This window comes from Amblyomma americanum, chromosome 1 (genome assembly GCF_052857255.1).
Source record: "Amblyomma americanum isolate KBUSLIRL-KWMA chromosome 1, ASM5285725v1, whole genome shotgun sequence".
In the NCBI taxonomy this organism is placed as follows: domain Eukaryota; kingdom Metazoa; phylum Arthropoda; class Arachnida; order Ixodida; family Ixodidae; genus Amblyomma; species Amblyomma americanum.
The window spans coordinates 212,992,615-213,007,818 of NC_135497.1; the positions used below are offsets into that span (position 1 = coordinate 212,992,615).

At 45.6% G+C, this 15,204-nt stretch overlaps 1 protein-coding gene across 1 annotated transcript in view; it reads right to left on the bottom strand.

Moving 5' to 3' along the window:
- LOC144114590 (tachykinin-like peptides receptor 99D) overlaps nucleotides 1–15,204 on the bottom strand; it is a 444,243-nt gene that overhangs the window by 177,796 nt on the left and 251,243 nt on the right. The window contains exon 4 of the mRNA XM_077648432.1: nucleotides 13,610–13,673. The gene's annotated coding sequence lies outside the window, so the exon portion shown is untranslated. The remainder of the gene's footprint in view (nucleotides 1–13,609; nucleotides 13,674–15,204) is intronic.

Below are 15,204 nucleotides of genomic sequence, written 5' to 3' on the forward strand. Positions count from 1 at the left end.
CGCGGCCTTTTGTTGAATGTACAGAAGGTGTAGTTTACCAAATTTCCTTAAGTTGTGGAAAAACGTATGTTGGGCAAACTGGGAGATGCGGGGACGAGAGGTTAAGAGAGCATGCCAGGAACGTGAAAAATGCACGCGAGGAAAAAAGATTTTGAAGGTTTCCTCGCCAGTTACTGTCTCACTTGCCAAGATTGTTCACCTGCACTTCATAACACCTCCGTAATCAGAAACAGCAAAGAACGCATCACTAGAGAAATCGAAGAATCTGAACAGATATGTAGTCTGAGAGAGGGCTGTGTTAGCACCGCCTTTATCGCCCTTTCCCGAAAAGAGCTGACTAATCTGCGCATGCGTGAACGATAGCCACGGCTGTACACGATGTTTACAAGAGTGAATTCTTTCACAATAAAATCTGTTGTAAGTTCGGCGCCCGTCCTTGTCGTCTCGTCTGTGTCCACGTCTTTTTAGCGCTGCTTTTTCTGAGTTTTTATATGCAAAGAAAACGCCCAGATACTGTCATGGATTGCATCCTACCATTCAAACAGACGTCAATTTTTCACTTTAAACAATACCACTTCTACTTACGCTCACGTTCAGTCTGGCGTCCACCATGGATCCGTTCTGAGTCCGCTTTTGTTCTCATTGTTTATTAACGAAATTGCGGCAGTACTTTCAGTTACTGCGATTTGTATGCAAAGGCTTCCGCAGTTAATGAAGAGGCGTGATTAAATATTGACCACGTGAAAGTGACCGCTTGGTGTGAAATTTGAAAGGAAAACCGTTTTTATGAGAATTACGCACAAGAAAAGACCTTCAATTTGTGTACGGTGCTAACATTTCATTATCAGAGGTAGCACAGTACAAATATCTCTGCCTACGGATAACTAGTCTAGTAATCTGTCCTGGGCGATGCACGTAGATACCATTTCAGCGAATTTCTTTAGTAAATTATTTTTCTTGAGGCGCTAACAGAAGTCCTCTACGCCCAGTGTATGCCTCCAAACGTTATATACCGTTATTCGCCCATTGTTGTAATATGCCGGAATTATCTGGGACTCACACATCTAAACCAATATTAACAAATTATAAGGAATACAGAACGAGGTATTAAGGTTTATTTTTAATTCATACGGCCGTGTTTCTGTTGCCAAGCTTTCGTAACGCAGGGAATTATCTTCGCTGTCTGTGCGCAATCGTGTTTGCCGACTAAAGTTTTTCTTTCAAATGATGATCGGGCATTAAAACCTAAATACGTCTTTAATTTTTGCTTACTCAGCAGGTTTTAACACTAGACGGCGACATGCTCTTGAAATAACGCCTCTCAAAGTTTCAAGAAATAACTAATAACTGTTTTAGGTATTCTTTCTTCCTAAGTAAGACTGTAGTCTGGAATGACATCAGTAACGAGACTGTTCAGCATAGTTCTTTGTTGCTGTTTGAAAAATGCCTGCGAACAATATATAAATGGTGATTTTGCTTGTGTATATGCGTGTGTTCTTGTTTTTCACCCACCCTGCCTTAATTTTATACACCGTCAGAGTACCTATAAATAAATATTTAGTAAATATCCGCAAATCTTATTTTGATAGTGGCGGCGCTACCGACTGCAGCGCCGCTGTGAGCCAACACTATTTGATTGTCCCGTTACTACTTTGAGTTGGAGGTGGAGCCTCAGTGTGCTTAGTCAGCGTTTCGGCAAGAATACTTGTGTTGTCCGAGAAAGATAAGTCCTGTTGTCGAAACGTTGGCCAAGCGCAATGAATACCCCCCCCCCCCCCCGTGTTCACTTTGGTTTATATTTTCCACAATCCCATTTCCCTGCCCTCTCCCTACTTGTTACTACTTTGTTACGTTACTAGACAACAATCTGATCTAATAAACTTGTAAGCGCAACATAATTCTGCGTTTTCGAAACATTTTGAAATATAAAAACGCAGAGTTAAGCCGTGCAAAACGCGATGAATAATTGAAAGAGAATAAAATTAAGGCGTCTGAAAATTCTTCCACATAAATAACTCTGCCTCGTGCCGGCTGCTATTCAGCAAATATAATGCATTCAATCCAGGCGACGTAGCCTCCCTAAAAGCACAGCGATAAAATTTGAAAACGGTAAGCCGCCATCATGGGAAGTGTCCTCGTTTTCTTGCCATTTTATCCCGCCACTGCCCCTTTATTGCGTCAGTGAAGAGGTGGCCGAAGTGATGTCATCTGGAAAGGATTCCGGTGGGCGGAGGCCTTCTGGAGGGTGCAGGTCGGTTCAGAATAAGGCTGGTGGCCTGCTTCTCTCATGAAAGTTAGGTCGGTGTAGACCGTTGCAATCATGAGAATGTCACGATGCTACGTGCACAGTTGTTACCACACCTTTAGAATATGAATAGTGGATGTTGCTCGCTGCAAAGCGAGTTAATTGGCCTTTTAAGATCTGCCCGAACTAGCGTCCACTCCTAGATACATATGATCCACATTCACATGGCTCCAATCGCCCCAAATGGCACATCCATGACGTCAGCCATCCCCGGCACTTTGGATAGCTTTCGCCACTTACGCATTGTCCAGCAGGTCCACGCTAAACTTTACGGTCAAGACAAACAGTAAAGACGTACAGACGTCAACGCTGGCATTAAAAAGCCCTGAGAAGCTACCCAATTCGGTGATTGAGGCGGAAGGGCAAAGCCATCTATTTTTTTTATGCAAGATTGAATCGTGTAAAGCTACAAATTATTCCGATGTGAGCCGTTCCCAGCTGTCCTCAGTCTACACCTATAGTAACGGCGTGCTTCATTCTACTGTCGGCTTCCGGACAGGCAGTGCGCACAAGTATTCATTTGAATCTCTATGAGTAACGAGATATGTTTGTATGTGGTGGCGCTGACTTACGCTTTTAAGCACTTCTCTATATTTCTCCCTGTCTAGTAAAAGCTGGTTGATATGGACTGTTAAGGAGGCGGTTAGTGACCTATTTTCAGTGCCTTGCCTTTTGGAGTGCTTTGTTTCATAGCCGCAATGAATACTCCGTGAAAAGCATTACAATATCGTCCTTATAAAAGCCGGCAAATATACTCGGATGTTTTCGTCAGGTTTCCACCAGAGGAGCAGCTACCTGGTAAGCCTACTTGAGAGACAGTGTTCTATCTTGATTTACTGCACTGCATTCAGGGGAACCCTCTAAGATGGAACAGATTTCAATTAGGGGTTAATTACTCACTGGACGCACTTCAGCGCATCCAGCAAAAAGCTAATATGCATGCGCAAAAGCCATCACAGCAGGATATATATCCATGCCACGGAAACAAATAAGTGGATAAAAAAAAGCAGTCCGCTTCATACTATTGTTACACGTTTATTAATCGTGACCTGGCCTCTACATTTCCTCCTAAATTCCCTCAAGAGTTGCTCGCTTCTGCACACAGCAGCTTGTTAACGCAGCATCAATGTCGCTTCACGTCAGGCTTGCTTGTCGCCGAACAATACGGTGCACTTTTCGTGCGCATTGCCGCCAACGCCGAATTAACTTGCGGAAGACGGCGCAGCTCGCCTAGCTCTGGCCTCTGCGGGAGTTTCCAGGAGAGGTATCACCCCTCTTCCTGAAACTCGAGCTTGCGAGTGTGCGGCTGGCTGGGCGCAGGCAGGGCTCGGACAAGCGCGGCCATCGGCGAAGGGGCTGCCGTGAGCAAGGTGCGCTCGGTAGACACCACGGTACGGGCCCCGGCTGCACTAATTTTATTTATTTACGCGTTGCTGCGACGTCCTCATGTCCGCGTGTTCCCGATGCCGCCGCTTCCAGGCCTTTGAAATCTTCACAGAACCCCGACCTGCCCCGGCGACTCGCCAGGTTTTTCATTCGATGCCATCTAGAGCAGCATGTGCAGCGTCTTTTCTAAGGATTTTGAGTAGATAGACCATCGTTTCAAGGGGCTTAGAAATAGTCTGGTCACACAGGTATGGCAAACTTTGATGACTTTAGTATTACCGCCACACGAAGAGTGGTGTTGTGTTTAGCGAAAAGTGCGGTGCAAGTAGGTAATTTCATTCGTGGACCAGAAAGCTTTCCTCAGCGATACAGTATTTCTCGTCGTGGTATGGGATCCGACACCCGACCTTATACCTATATCGGCGAGTGTGTTGATCCTCAACAACTTGTTTCTAGACGAGGCTAAACACGACATCGCCTGGGTTAAAAACGTGAGACATTCGTCGTAAATCCGTCGTTTAAACTGAGCAACGAACCTGGGACCTCGACAGGGGATGCAGATAACGTGAAGAAAAAATTAGAAGAAACCGGAGCGTGTGGCACCCAAACCCTGCAATAGTAATACAACGGAATTAATGAATTTTTACGCGACAGTGAAAAATGTGGGCTATGCAGCATGGTGTAGTGGAGAATTTCGAATTTCACAGGTTGTATGGCGTGCGCCAGTATTAAAAAACAATGGCGTTATTGCATTTTATTGATGCTCTGGTGGCGTGAACAACTTCGCCAGCAATCTTATAGCTATCAATAAAACTAGTACTTGAGTGTACGAGTATATACGAAAAATAATCGCTAACGCGGGCGTGCTACCTCTTTATTAATGCGAAGGCTTTATATGTCCCATAAGCACTAAAGCCGGCGTCCGTCACCGTCCATGGCACAAAATTCCTCCGTGAAGTGACCGTGCACCATGCTCGTCAGCAGTATGCCATAAGATAGTGACGTCTACAGCAAAGAAAAAAGTTCCTTCCGAAGGTGCGGGGAATTCAACTAAGGCCCTTCAGACTGCGAGGCGAGCACGAAAACCACAGCGCCGCGTACCTTCGCGGCGAAAAAGGGGAACATAGTGTATGCGTTTTGTTACGACTGTATGCTAATGAGTAGGTGTGTCAGTAGAAAAGAAGGAATCTTTCATGAACCTATTAAACAGAGCTCATCATGCCAAATGCTTTCGCATTCGAAGCATGTGCGCAGTGTTAAGTGCCCTCCGTAATTTTTTTTTCTTGCGTGCAAAGTATCAGATGATTTTACCTGCCAATTGTGACTTAAAATTTATTGAGTTGTTTATCGAGGTGATGATGGCACTGATCGAGTTGTTTACAAATTTCGGTTCACCCTGCCTTGGGACAGCCGGCCTGGTTAGCTTAGCTCATGCAGGCACTTCCCCTGTAAGGAGGTCGTCCGGAGATCGACGCCCGGACAAGGACGTACTATTCTTCACCTGCAAATGTATTTCTGCCCTTTATAGGCGGATGCTAAAGAAAAATCACTCGATGTAACAGGATGGCTTGTTCGGCGCAGTACTGTCATTGGTGGCGAACATTTAAAAACGCGAGGTACAGCCTTTGTGAAACGTTTACAGGCCAGGGTGGTATGCTTCGAAGCCATGTAATGGCACCCTTGTATAATCCGTGGAAGCCCTAACCTTCGGACTGGGCGGGGCCGGTATTTCTCTTACCTTGAAGTAATTTGGAGCGCTGGGGATACATTACGATCTAGGTAGCTTGGGCAAGGAGCAAACCCCTCTGAACTTCTGACAAAGGGTGTATGTATAGATTAGCTGGTTCTTTTAAAATCTAACAGATTACGTTCTAACTGCGACTCTTCGATGTCTCGTTGTACTGGTAGAGATTCGTAGCTAACCGTTAGTAGCCCCATATAAATTTAACGGCCCTCTGGCGCAGTTGTACACGGTGCGCATTTTATAGTGTGCTTTTCCGAGCTGTTCTTTATGTCCTCAATAATCCAGCAATCTGGATTTCATAGTCCCACTATCACACTCGCCTTACAAAAGCCAGTGCTCAAGCGATATAGTTCCCGACATGAGTATAATACTGGGTGAGTGCGCGTTTCTCACGTTAATTTTTTTTTGCACCCTCCACCATTCCTTCCAGTTTTTTTTTTGTTAGCATTATTAAGTAGCGTGTGTTCTTGCGCCCCGCTTGTATATTTAAGGAGCGTTCTTTCATACACGACACTCTCATATCTCGGAGTTCATAACGTGTTGTGAAGACGCGGAAAGAAGTACAAAGCTACACTCGAATAAGGCGACAGGCTTATCCTTTTTTCTTCAGTTTGCTTAGGTTGGCTATAATGGTGAGGCCTCACCTTCACCAGAGGAGTTTCTTAAATACTGAACAGAAAAAAAAAATTTCAACCACGTTTTAACGATTAAAAAAAAAGCTCTCGATCCAATCTACAGAGCTGCTGCTGGCAAAGCCACCAATGCGAATAAGTAGACAAAAAGTAAATTTGATACTACTGCAAATCACGTTTATTGCACTTTTCCCAATATTGCCGACAAGCTTAAATTCTATTTCAAATGCATTAATGCTGCTTATTACCGTAATCTACAGATTGTTGAAGTACTACCAGGGCCACCTTCTGTGACCTTGGCCTCGTTTTGTCTCCTAAGAACGTTCACGTTGCACTGCCCTGTCTTCCTTTCCAGCAAAATGACGTCTTCGTCGTGGCTGCGGGCTCGGCCCGCGGTCTTATGCCGATAACGATGAGTGTCCTTCCACCTCCTCCAGAACAATGTTTTGCTCGATGTGGCGCGCACACTCGACAGCGTTCACCGCAAAGCTGCGTGCCAGTAGCGGCACATCCGCCGTTTATAAAGGGGTCCTGCAACACTTTTCGAACATCACAAACTCGCCCACTCGGTAGGTCGTGTTGTCACGAACATGTCATCTAAATATTACGCCAACACACGCAGAAGAACAAGTAGAACATTTTTCGAGAGGCTGCTTGCTCTTTTCGTCGAGTTTTTCAAATTCACTCGCTTCCTGTAACGCGTCGAAGCATACAGGTTTCCAAGCGGCTATTCGTCAGGTACCTGTAAGAGTCACATGACCGTCTCGCAGCAGCTACAGATAAACATAATCTAAAATAACGCGCAGAAAAAGCGCGGGCGAGGCTGCGTTTGGCATGACCGGAAACAGCTGCCTAATGATCTCAATAAAAAGTAAAAAAAATTACATGACCACCTAGAGTAAAAGATTACGTTTGACCTAGTGATGCCGGCGGAGAGAGTCTAGCTTTGAGCTTGCTTGGAATGACGATAGGAGAAAGAAAGGTGCAAAGAGGACGGGTTGTATGGTTCCGTTGTCAATTACTCTGTTTCTAGAAAACGCAATCGAAACATTCCTGCTGAAGAAGCTCACCATGCAGTGTCCTTCTTAGCACCGAATGCCTGCCGCACCTTGTTTGAAATGCGTTTCAGGCCTCTTTAAAGCGAGTGGTGTCGTTCTGAGTGCAGAGAAGTATGCTGGTGACGCGAAGAAAAAGCTCCGTATAGACGAACGGCGAAGCGCCTACATCCCTTCATAATGCCGTTAACCCTGTAATCATCAGGCAAAGAAAACGTCCAATAAAAATTATTAACTTCCGGCATTGAGTTTCTAAACTTGACTGTATGAATTTCGCAAAGTTCAGAAATTAGCCTGTAGATTAGAGAAAATATAGTTACTTTGAAAATAATATGAGCTAATTAAGCTAATTGTTTAACTTCCAAGGGAGGATAGATGGAACTTCTCACAAGTACTCAGGAACATGCAACACATTCAATATATTGCCGCGAATCTTTGCAGTGTTTGTTCATTCTTCAAATCTGGCGCCACGCCACTTTATCGCTTTGTTTGCGATGCAAGACGCGACCAGATTTATCTCGATTGATCGCATCCAGGCAGAGCTGATTCTACCTTGTTCCAAAATGTTCTAGTAATTTTTGCACATTTTATCTCGAAAGTTCGCTATCAGCTTTAAATTGAGCAGGGCTGACAGCGGCGGGCATTCTGTTCGACGACCGCCGAGCACGCTTGTCTCTTCGCCGCCGCCGAGTGATTCAGTCGATTGTGGGCGCAAGTCACTCCAAATAAATAGATTTGTTTAGACAACATTTTCGCAGTCGTTCTGCTCTGCGGACAGCAATCACCATTTCGTGACAATATAGTAATATTCAAAATCACCCCCTGGTGCACTGACACAGCACTATACATACCAAACAATTCTGGACAAAATCATTTTTGAACGGGAAAAGATTATAAGCGCAAGTCTTTCATATATTGCAAGCTTACACTATATCAATCAATATATCCGCAGAGCTCCTGTCGGCAGGCTTGCATTTTCTTGCTATTAATGTTTTTCTATCGTCAAAACCATTCCCCTTTGCTTTCATGGCTGTCTTAACTGCTTGATGCGATCGACGGAAACATATAAAAGAATATTTCTTTTCCTTCAATATTTGTATACCAGTATCTTGCAGTTTTTCAATTTTCAAAATTTTTGCCTACGAATGTTAGACATCCGGTCGCTGAAAATTCAGGTGGTTTTGCCGTTATGGTTAGCTTTTGCAGTGAGTGATCTTTCAGCCTGCCTTCTGCCTCTCTGGCAGCTGACACTTTCACTTTGCTTTTATAAATATGTTTGACAATGCGCTTTGTGCAGTGCTGTGAGAATTTCATAAATTTTTGCGAGTCCAAATAAAACCTCTTGCCGTTTGCGTCATTTGTACCGTACACGATCCTCTGGACATTACAGGGTTAAAATACAAACGATAACATTAATGGACAGTATGAGCCAAAGTGACACAGCGGACTTTGGGCCACACCGCAATGGAGGACTCGTTATTATACTTCCCCACGTGGAGTTCTCTGGTGTGTTACGAAGTCTGAGTACACGGGCGCCATTACTTTGCGCCTCTATTTGGCATGCACAGCAAAAAGGCGTCCTGGACTGTGTGTGATAATAAACGAAAAAATTCCAGCGGCTGACGCGTTGTAATGCCTTTTCATCTGAGGTGTCGGTCGATAAAAAAAAGATGCCGCACAATTTCACGTCTCATACGCATTTTTAGCGCGTATTGTTTAATTTTTTTTCTCTAGTACACGTTGGGCTTCGGGAATTTTGGTTTGTTATCATTTAGAGGAATATTGAAAAAAAAACATAAAAAAGCTCACGATCCATTTTGGTGCCGAGTGTTAGACCGAGCACTGAAACCTTATCAGTATGCGAAGTGGTACGATGCTTACACACACCATGATTTTCAAGAGTTCCAATCCAAGGACAGGGTGCTGCTTCCTGGGTCGTTGGGGAGGGGCCGGCGGTGATCACTGCCGACATTTACAAATCTATCCAAATCACCTTGACCGACAGTTTCTATATTTAGGAAGTTGAATTCATTTCCTGGAGGAATATGCGTTCGTAACCAAGATTTAAAAAAAATAGCCAAAAAAAGAGAACACAGAGCAACGGATTTGTGCAGTTTCACGCCTCCGACTTTCCAGAGGCTGAGTGCGTCTGTGTTTGTCTGTTTGGTTTAAACAGTTGTTCTCAGCACGCCCTTTACGTTAACACCCATGTGAGCTTATAGAAAAAAACGTTATGCTTAATGAAGCCCCGAAGATAGAGTTGTCTTCTTACATGTCCGAAAACGCCAAGGGCAGAAAGCCCTTCAAGACATATGACAATTACTTCAGATGGGCGTGTGTCCGAAGCTGACTCTATGCAAACAACAAATGGAAGAATAACCTCGGCGCCAAACACAACCGGCGCTTTTAACTACGAAAACACAAAGACACAACTTTGCGCTACGAAGTGATTGGCCGGCTCCTTCTGCTCAATTGGAGAGGGAAAGACGTCTTCGAGGACTGTTTATCTAGTTGCTGACACGCGCGGCTCACTATTTCAGAGTCAAGTGGCCCAGAGAGATCGCTCTGGCAGAATCGTGCAGTTCAACTACGACGCAGAGTATCATTAGCACACGGATGATTGCGATCACACAAGTAGCTGCAACAAAATGTCAGACATGACAAACTGCTTTGCAGGCAGTAGTAGCGAAAATTCTATAAAACGTAGCCAATCCGGCGGAAACGCGATAGCATTCGGCCAGGCTTGGCTCAGCGACAGCAGGGCGTTCGCCATTGCGAAGGGCCGTCCGCAGAAACAAACAAGCGCGCAGGACGGGTGGTCGAGCGACCGTGGGGTACTGTGATTGCCTGCTCCGAGAAGGAAACTCGAGCTGAGACACCTTATCTCTTGTATGAGCCAGACACTTGACGCACCCGTTAAACTAGGAAAACAATTGGAACTCAGGAAAGGAGCGGCAAAAGTAAAATTGGCCCCGCGTGGCTAGAAAAGGTTCCAGTTTAAGAGTTGGTGGCGAGGGTTGCTTCTTCCAGCCGGGTGCAGCTCGAGGCATCGGAACGCTGATGGCTCCGCGACTCATTCCTTCAGCCACTGATGGCAATGAAAGGTCGCCCACAACGAAATGAAAACGCCAGCCACAAAGCGTAAGCTCAAACTACGGGCAGAGAGAAGGTCCAAGAGCAGACGACGCACGATAACAGGCTTCCACGTTTCCATTAATCACATCGCAGGTTTGAGCGCGAGAAAAGATAGCATGGCACTAAGAACAAAAACATTTCACTGGCGGGGAATCTTTCTTATGGCAGATACAAAGGTTCAGCGAAGAATAGCCGCTTAAGGAGTGGTAAGAGGAAGAGCTCCCCGCATTCAAACATAACGCGAAGAGATTTGACAGCGAGGTTGGTGGCAATAAATTTAAGTATGACAATAATATGAGGAAAGAGACAATAGGAAAACAATCACTGGCAACGATGGCCGAGATCGCGCGCGCACAGCCGGCCACAAGGACAAAGGACACAAGATGCACTTAATCATCTTTACTGTGTTGGCACTGAGGCATACGTTTCTTTCGCTTCTACTTCAAGAATGTATGTGCGACGTTAGCGGGCAGGGTCTTTTTTGCGGAGGTTGCTAATCACATTTCTCAGGCTGCCGACTTATTCTCATGAGGAACGCACTGAACGCGCTAAACGAATTTTAATGTTGCAGGAGTTCAGAACCCAGTGCAGAGCGTCTGTCTTATTCAGATAAGTAAATAATTTTGACGGTAACAAAAGTCATTTACAGAAAAGTCTGAGTTAGCCGAGCTTCACGTTGTCCTTCCTGTCGGCGCCGCTGATTACGATACCGTCGCTATTCGGGGAAAGCCGAAGATAAATGTTGGCGCCAGGGATACAGCGTTTATTGTTGGCTGCTTCTTTGTCTCCCCAAAGGCAAGGGGCTTAGTGCCTCCTAGCTTTGTTGAAGGAAACCATATTTTGTTGCAGAGTGGAGATCTTTTCATAAGCGGAGATTTTTTTTTTGTTCTTATCACGGAGGGCAACAGAAGTGTATTTTTATTGCTTAGAAAAGTTTGTAGAAAATGACCGCAAATCACCGTTGATAAATCACGACCCACCAGGAATGGGACACCTGAGATTTATTCATATACGGCAGCTTTATCATTAAGCTTTTCGAAGCAACTATTTGCACCCTTCACGAAGATGGAAGTCACATATTAGGGTACGAGAAGAAGCAAAACTATCGCGGAAGAAAGCGGAAAATTTGAAAGTAGCAAAATAATAGTCCTTTGGAAATAGAAGAGATGAAAAAAAAAGCGGATATGACTTTTTGAAACGCATGTGGACAAAGAAAGCAGAATGAAACTGTAAAAACGCCAAAGAACATTTAAAGACTGTTTCAAAGAAAAAAAGATATTAGACAGCTGCAGACAAAAACGTCTTTTCTTTCACCACTAGTCGAAAAAAACTGTGAAGGTAACTGAAGAGTGCAACTCGCGTAGAGAAGCATTCACACGACAGCAAGAGGTACTAAAATCGTGTTGCAGCGGCATTCAATTAATCAGCATTCACTAAAGGAGAATATTTACTGCAGCTCAACTGTTCCTCTAGAGCTCATCGGGCCAACATTGTTTATATTCATGTAAAATATGTGCACACAGCACCGTGGGTAGTCGGTTGCTTGCAATGGGCGGGGAGTGGGAGAGTATTGTGATAGATAACATTCCATGTGCACAAACGGTCATATATCACACTCAGGAGATAAAACATGCGAACAAATCTTTGCATAGGACGCGCGCTGAGCCTCTGCACCTCACGCGAAAAGAGCTGCAGTCGCTAGTTTTTGTAACTATGTCTGGAGGGCGCCGAATTGCTCTATTGCTTTCGAATCCTCCGCTCTTCTGCGAATTTTCGTTGAGTCTCAAGTAGAAGAACCATCATATATTGCGTCTCTGAGTGAAGTCTCTTGTTTATTGATTATGCTTCATCCCTCAACGGCTTCATAATCAGATAAAGCTTCTGCGGGTAAAAATAATACAGATATCTATGAGTGCTGGTTTCTAATGGGAACAAATGAGCCACTAACATGTGAACGTTGCTTCCGACCATACGCAACGCGGGTATTGGGGGGTTTTATTGCCATTGTGTTCACGACGGTCGTCTGGGTGGCTGCGATGTACAGGTTCCCACAAAAGTTCTCGGGAGAAGGAAGCGGAGAAAGAGCTTTATTGCTTGACAGCATATACTATATGCAGCCACCCAGTGCACCCTTCAGCGTCAGGTCGCGCTTCTAGGCAGCTGTAGAATTCCATTTTTACGTTTCTTCCGTGTTCAAAAAACTTCTGCGGGGACCTCTACGTTGAGTATGCAAGGAGTGAATCTCAATAATAAACGGGCGGTCGTCTTAAGCGCACAGGCTTAAGAAAGTTTGCGACTGGCCCAACTACCCTTACACCGCTTATATGAAGACAGCGTCGAGTATATGCTTCCCCGGCACGCTATCATACAGCGCCGAATGCACCCCACGCCCCGCGCTCGGATTACCGTGTTTCGTCTGTAGAGCTGCGTACCGCATTGGCATGCTTTAACAAGGTTGGTTTAGAGGCAGCGATAACTGCTGGAATGCGATAGAGCGGTCGTGCAAGGTGCGGCCGGGTACTTTCTAACGGTTTGCTCAGGAACTGCGTCGCGTGCTGGATATGAATGCGTTTCATGACCCCCCCCCCCCCCTCCACCCCCCACCCCGGCCAATTTTTTGTGTAATGCTTATTATGAGTTTCAGGGTTTAATAAATGATGATGGTGAAAAAAACGTAGGGTGCATGCCTTTTCCATTGCAGGAAACAAAACAAGGAGAGGGTCTGCCGAGAAGCTTGAGGAAGCCCAGAACACGACGTGTTTTTTTCAAGTGAAAAAAAAAAGAACATCAAAGACAAAAATAATTATGCAGCCTTAGTATCTTGTATAATGTGCAAGATAGCGACAGCTTTCGCTGCCTTCTGTGAGATAGCTGTAGCATTGCTGCGCATTTGTAGCAGAAATTATCATAAAGCCTGCGGTATTTGCTGCACAGGATGCGGTTGCGAACGCTGTTGAAGGAAGCACAGTAGTGCATTACAGTGCAGAAACTCCCGGCCATTACGAGTTCAGTGCAGCTTGAAGAACTGTGGGTAACTTTGTAATCAGGGCAGTACCGGAACTTACTGATTCATATACAGCACAGTCGCTCGGAAATTTAATTCAGCAGCCCGAAATGCTCGGCGCCTGAATACGCTCGAGAATAAAAAAAAGAACACGGAAACATGACGTCTGTCGACGGTCTTCTTGCGAATTCACATTCGTGGAACAGCGGTGCAGCTGCTCAGCCACGCGAACCGGTGTAGTTAAAAATGACCGGCACTCCCCTCTTGCACCCACTTTAGATATGCAACGTTCCCGCACTAAACTGCGGAGCAGTTGCGAACGAATAAAAGGAGAGATGTCCAGCTCACCGACGGAGACGCAGCGGTACGGATCCACCCTTGCGTTCAACGTGCCGGTCCCGTCGGATGTCCCCTGCAAATCGGTGGTGAATCCAAAGTCAGTCGTCAGTGCTCATCGTGTCAATCAGCAACATCAACAAATGTGCCAGAATATCTCACAACGGCCTAATACGCTTATGGAAATGTTTGAAGCTGCGATGGGAGCGAATGCGGGGACTAGCTGGTGCGCGCTGCGCGTCGTCTGGCGTCGAGCGCTCAGGCTTGTTTAGTGGTGCATGCTCTGGAATGATTTAAGACAAAGACAGAAAATTAAAAAAATAAAATGTTGGCAAGCTTCAAGCACTTTTTTTCTTTCAAGCAAGCTGTCTACAAGGTGCAGAGAGCGCCTGGTTCCCTGCACGAAGTTCCTGGACTGTGTTTGTGCTTGGCCCCTTATCCCGACGGAAAGCAAGTTGCCGGCGCAGAAATAACCGCTGGCAGGATGCTGACAGCGTGCACTTCAGAATAAGGCGCTTTTATATAAGACGTTTCTTAGCGCCGGGCTTTCAAGCTGCTCGGGGGGCTGGTGCAGAGAATGTTTGTCTTCCGTCGAAACAGAAGGCAACTCGCCGTCAGGCGCGACGACGTCTTCGCTTGCTGTACAATGAGAACGGCTGTCTTGAACTTATAATGAGCTCCTTTGATAAATGGATGCCCGTGGGCAGTAACATTTGTTACGTTTAAAGGTGTTTCGTGACGGAAGTGTCGTTTGACAAGAGATCTCAAAATTTAGCCATTAAAACACTGAAAATTCCGAAGTCCGTTACGCGACCTCTCTCAAGATCTCGAGCACGCGTAACCTTGTAAAGTCATGCCATCCTGCCCTGATGAATCGGACTGTTTGGTCGGAGAGGTCACGTCACCTTGTGAAGTCACCAGAACTTGCCCACCGTAGAAGGTGGCAACCTCGCCACAAGATTGTGAGCAACCTTCCCCCCGTGGCAGGTGGCAATTAAATTAACGATTGGTCGAGATAGGTCATGTGACCTTGTGACGTCACCGCAACCTGCCCACCGGGTTGTGAGCAACCTAGTTTTTAGACAGCAACCTAGACAGAGAATCAAAATCAAAAATAAGAAAAAAATGCGATATCTGCAAATGTCGGCATCGTCACAACATAGCAGTACCTACTACTGCAGCGAGAAGTCCGAATATGGAGGTTGATGGAGTGACAACTGCAAGCAAACTGACGAAAACACACACACACACACACACACACACACACACACACACACACACACACACACACACACACACACACACACACACACACACACACACACACACACACACACACACACACACACGCACGCACGCACGCGCGCGCACACACACACACACACACACACACACACACACACACACACACACACACACACACACACACACACACACACACACACACACACACACACACACACACACACACACACACACACACACACACACACACACACACACACACACACACAGAAGCTGCAAAAAATGTGGAAGCTAATGCTTTCACATTCCACTCGTGAGGGGACTCAAGCGTCCCCACAGTTTTTATCGCCAACTCTTCCCAA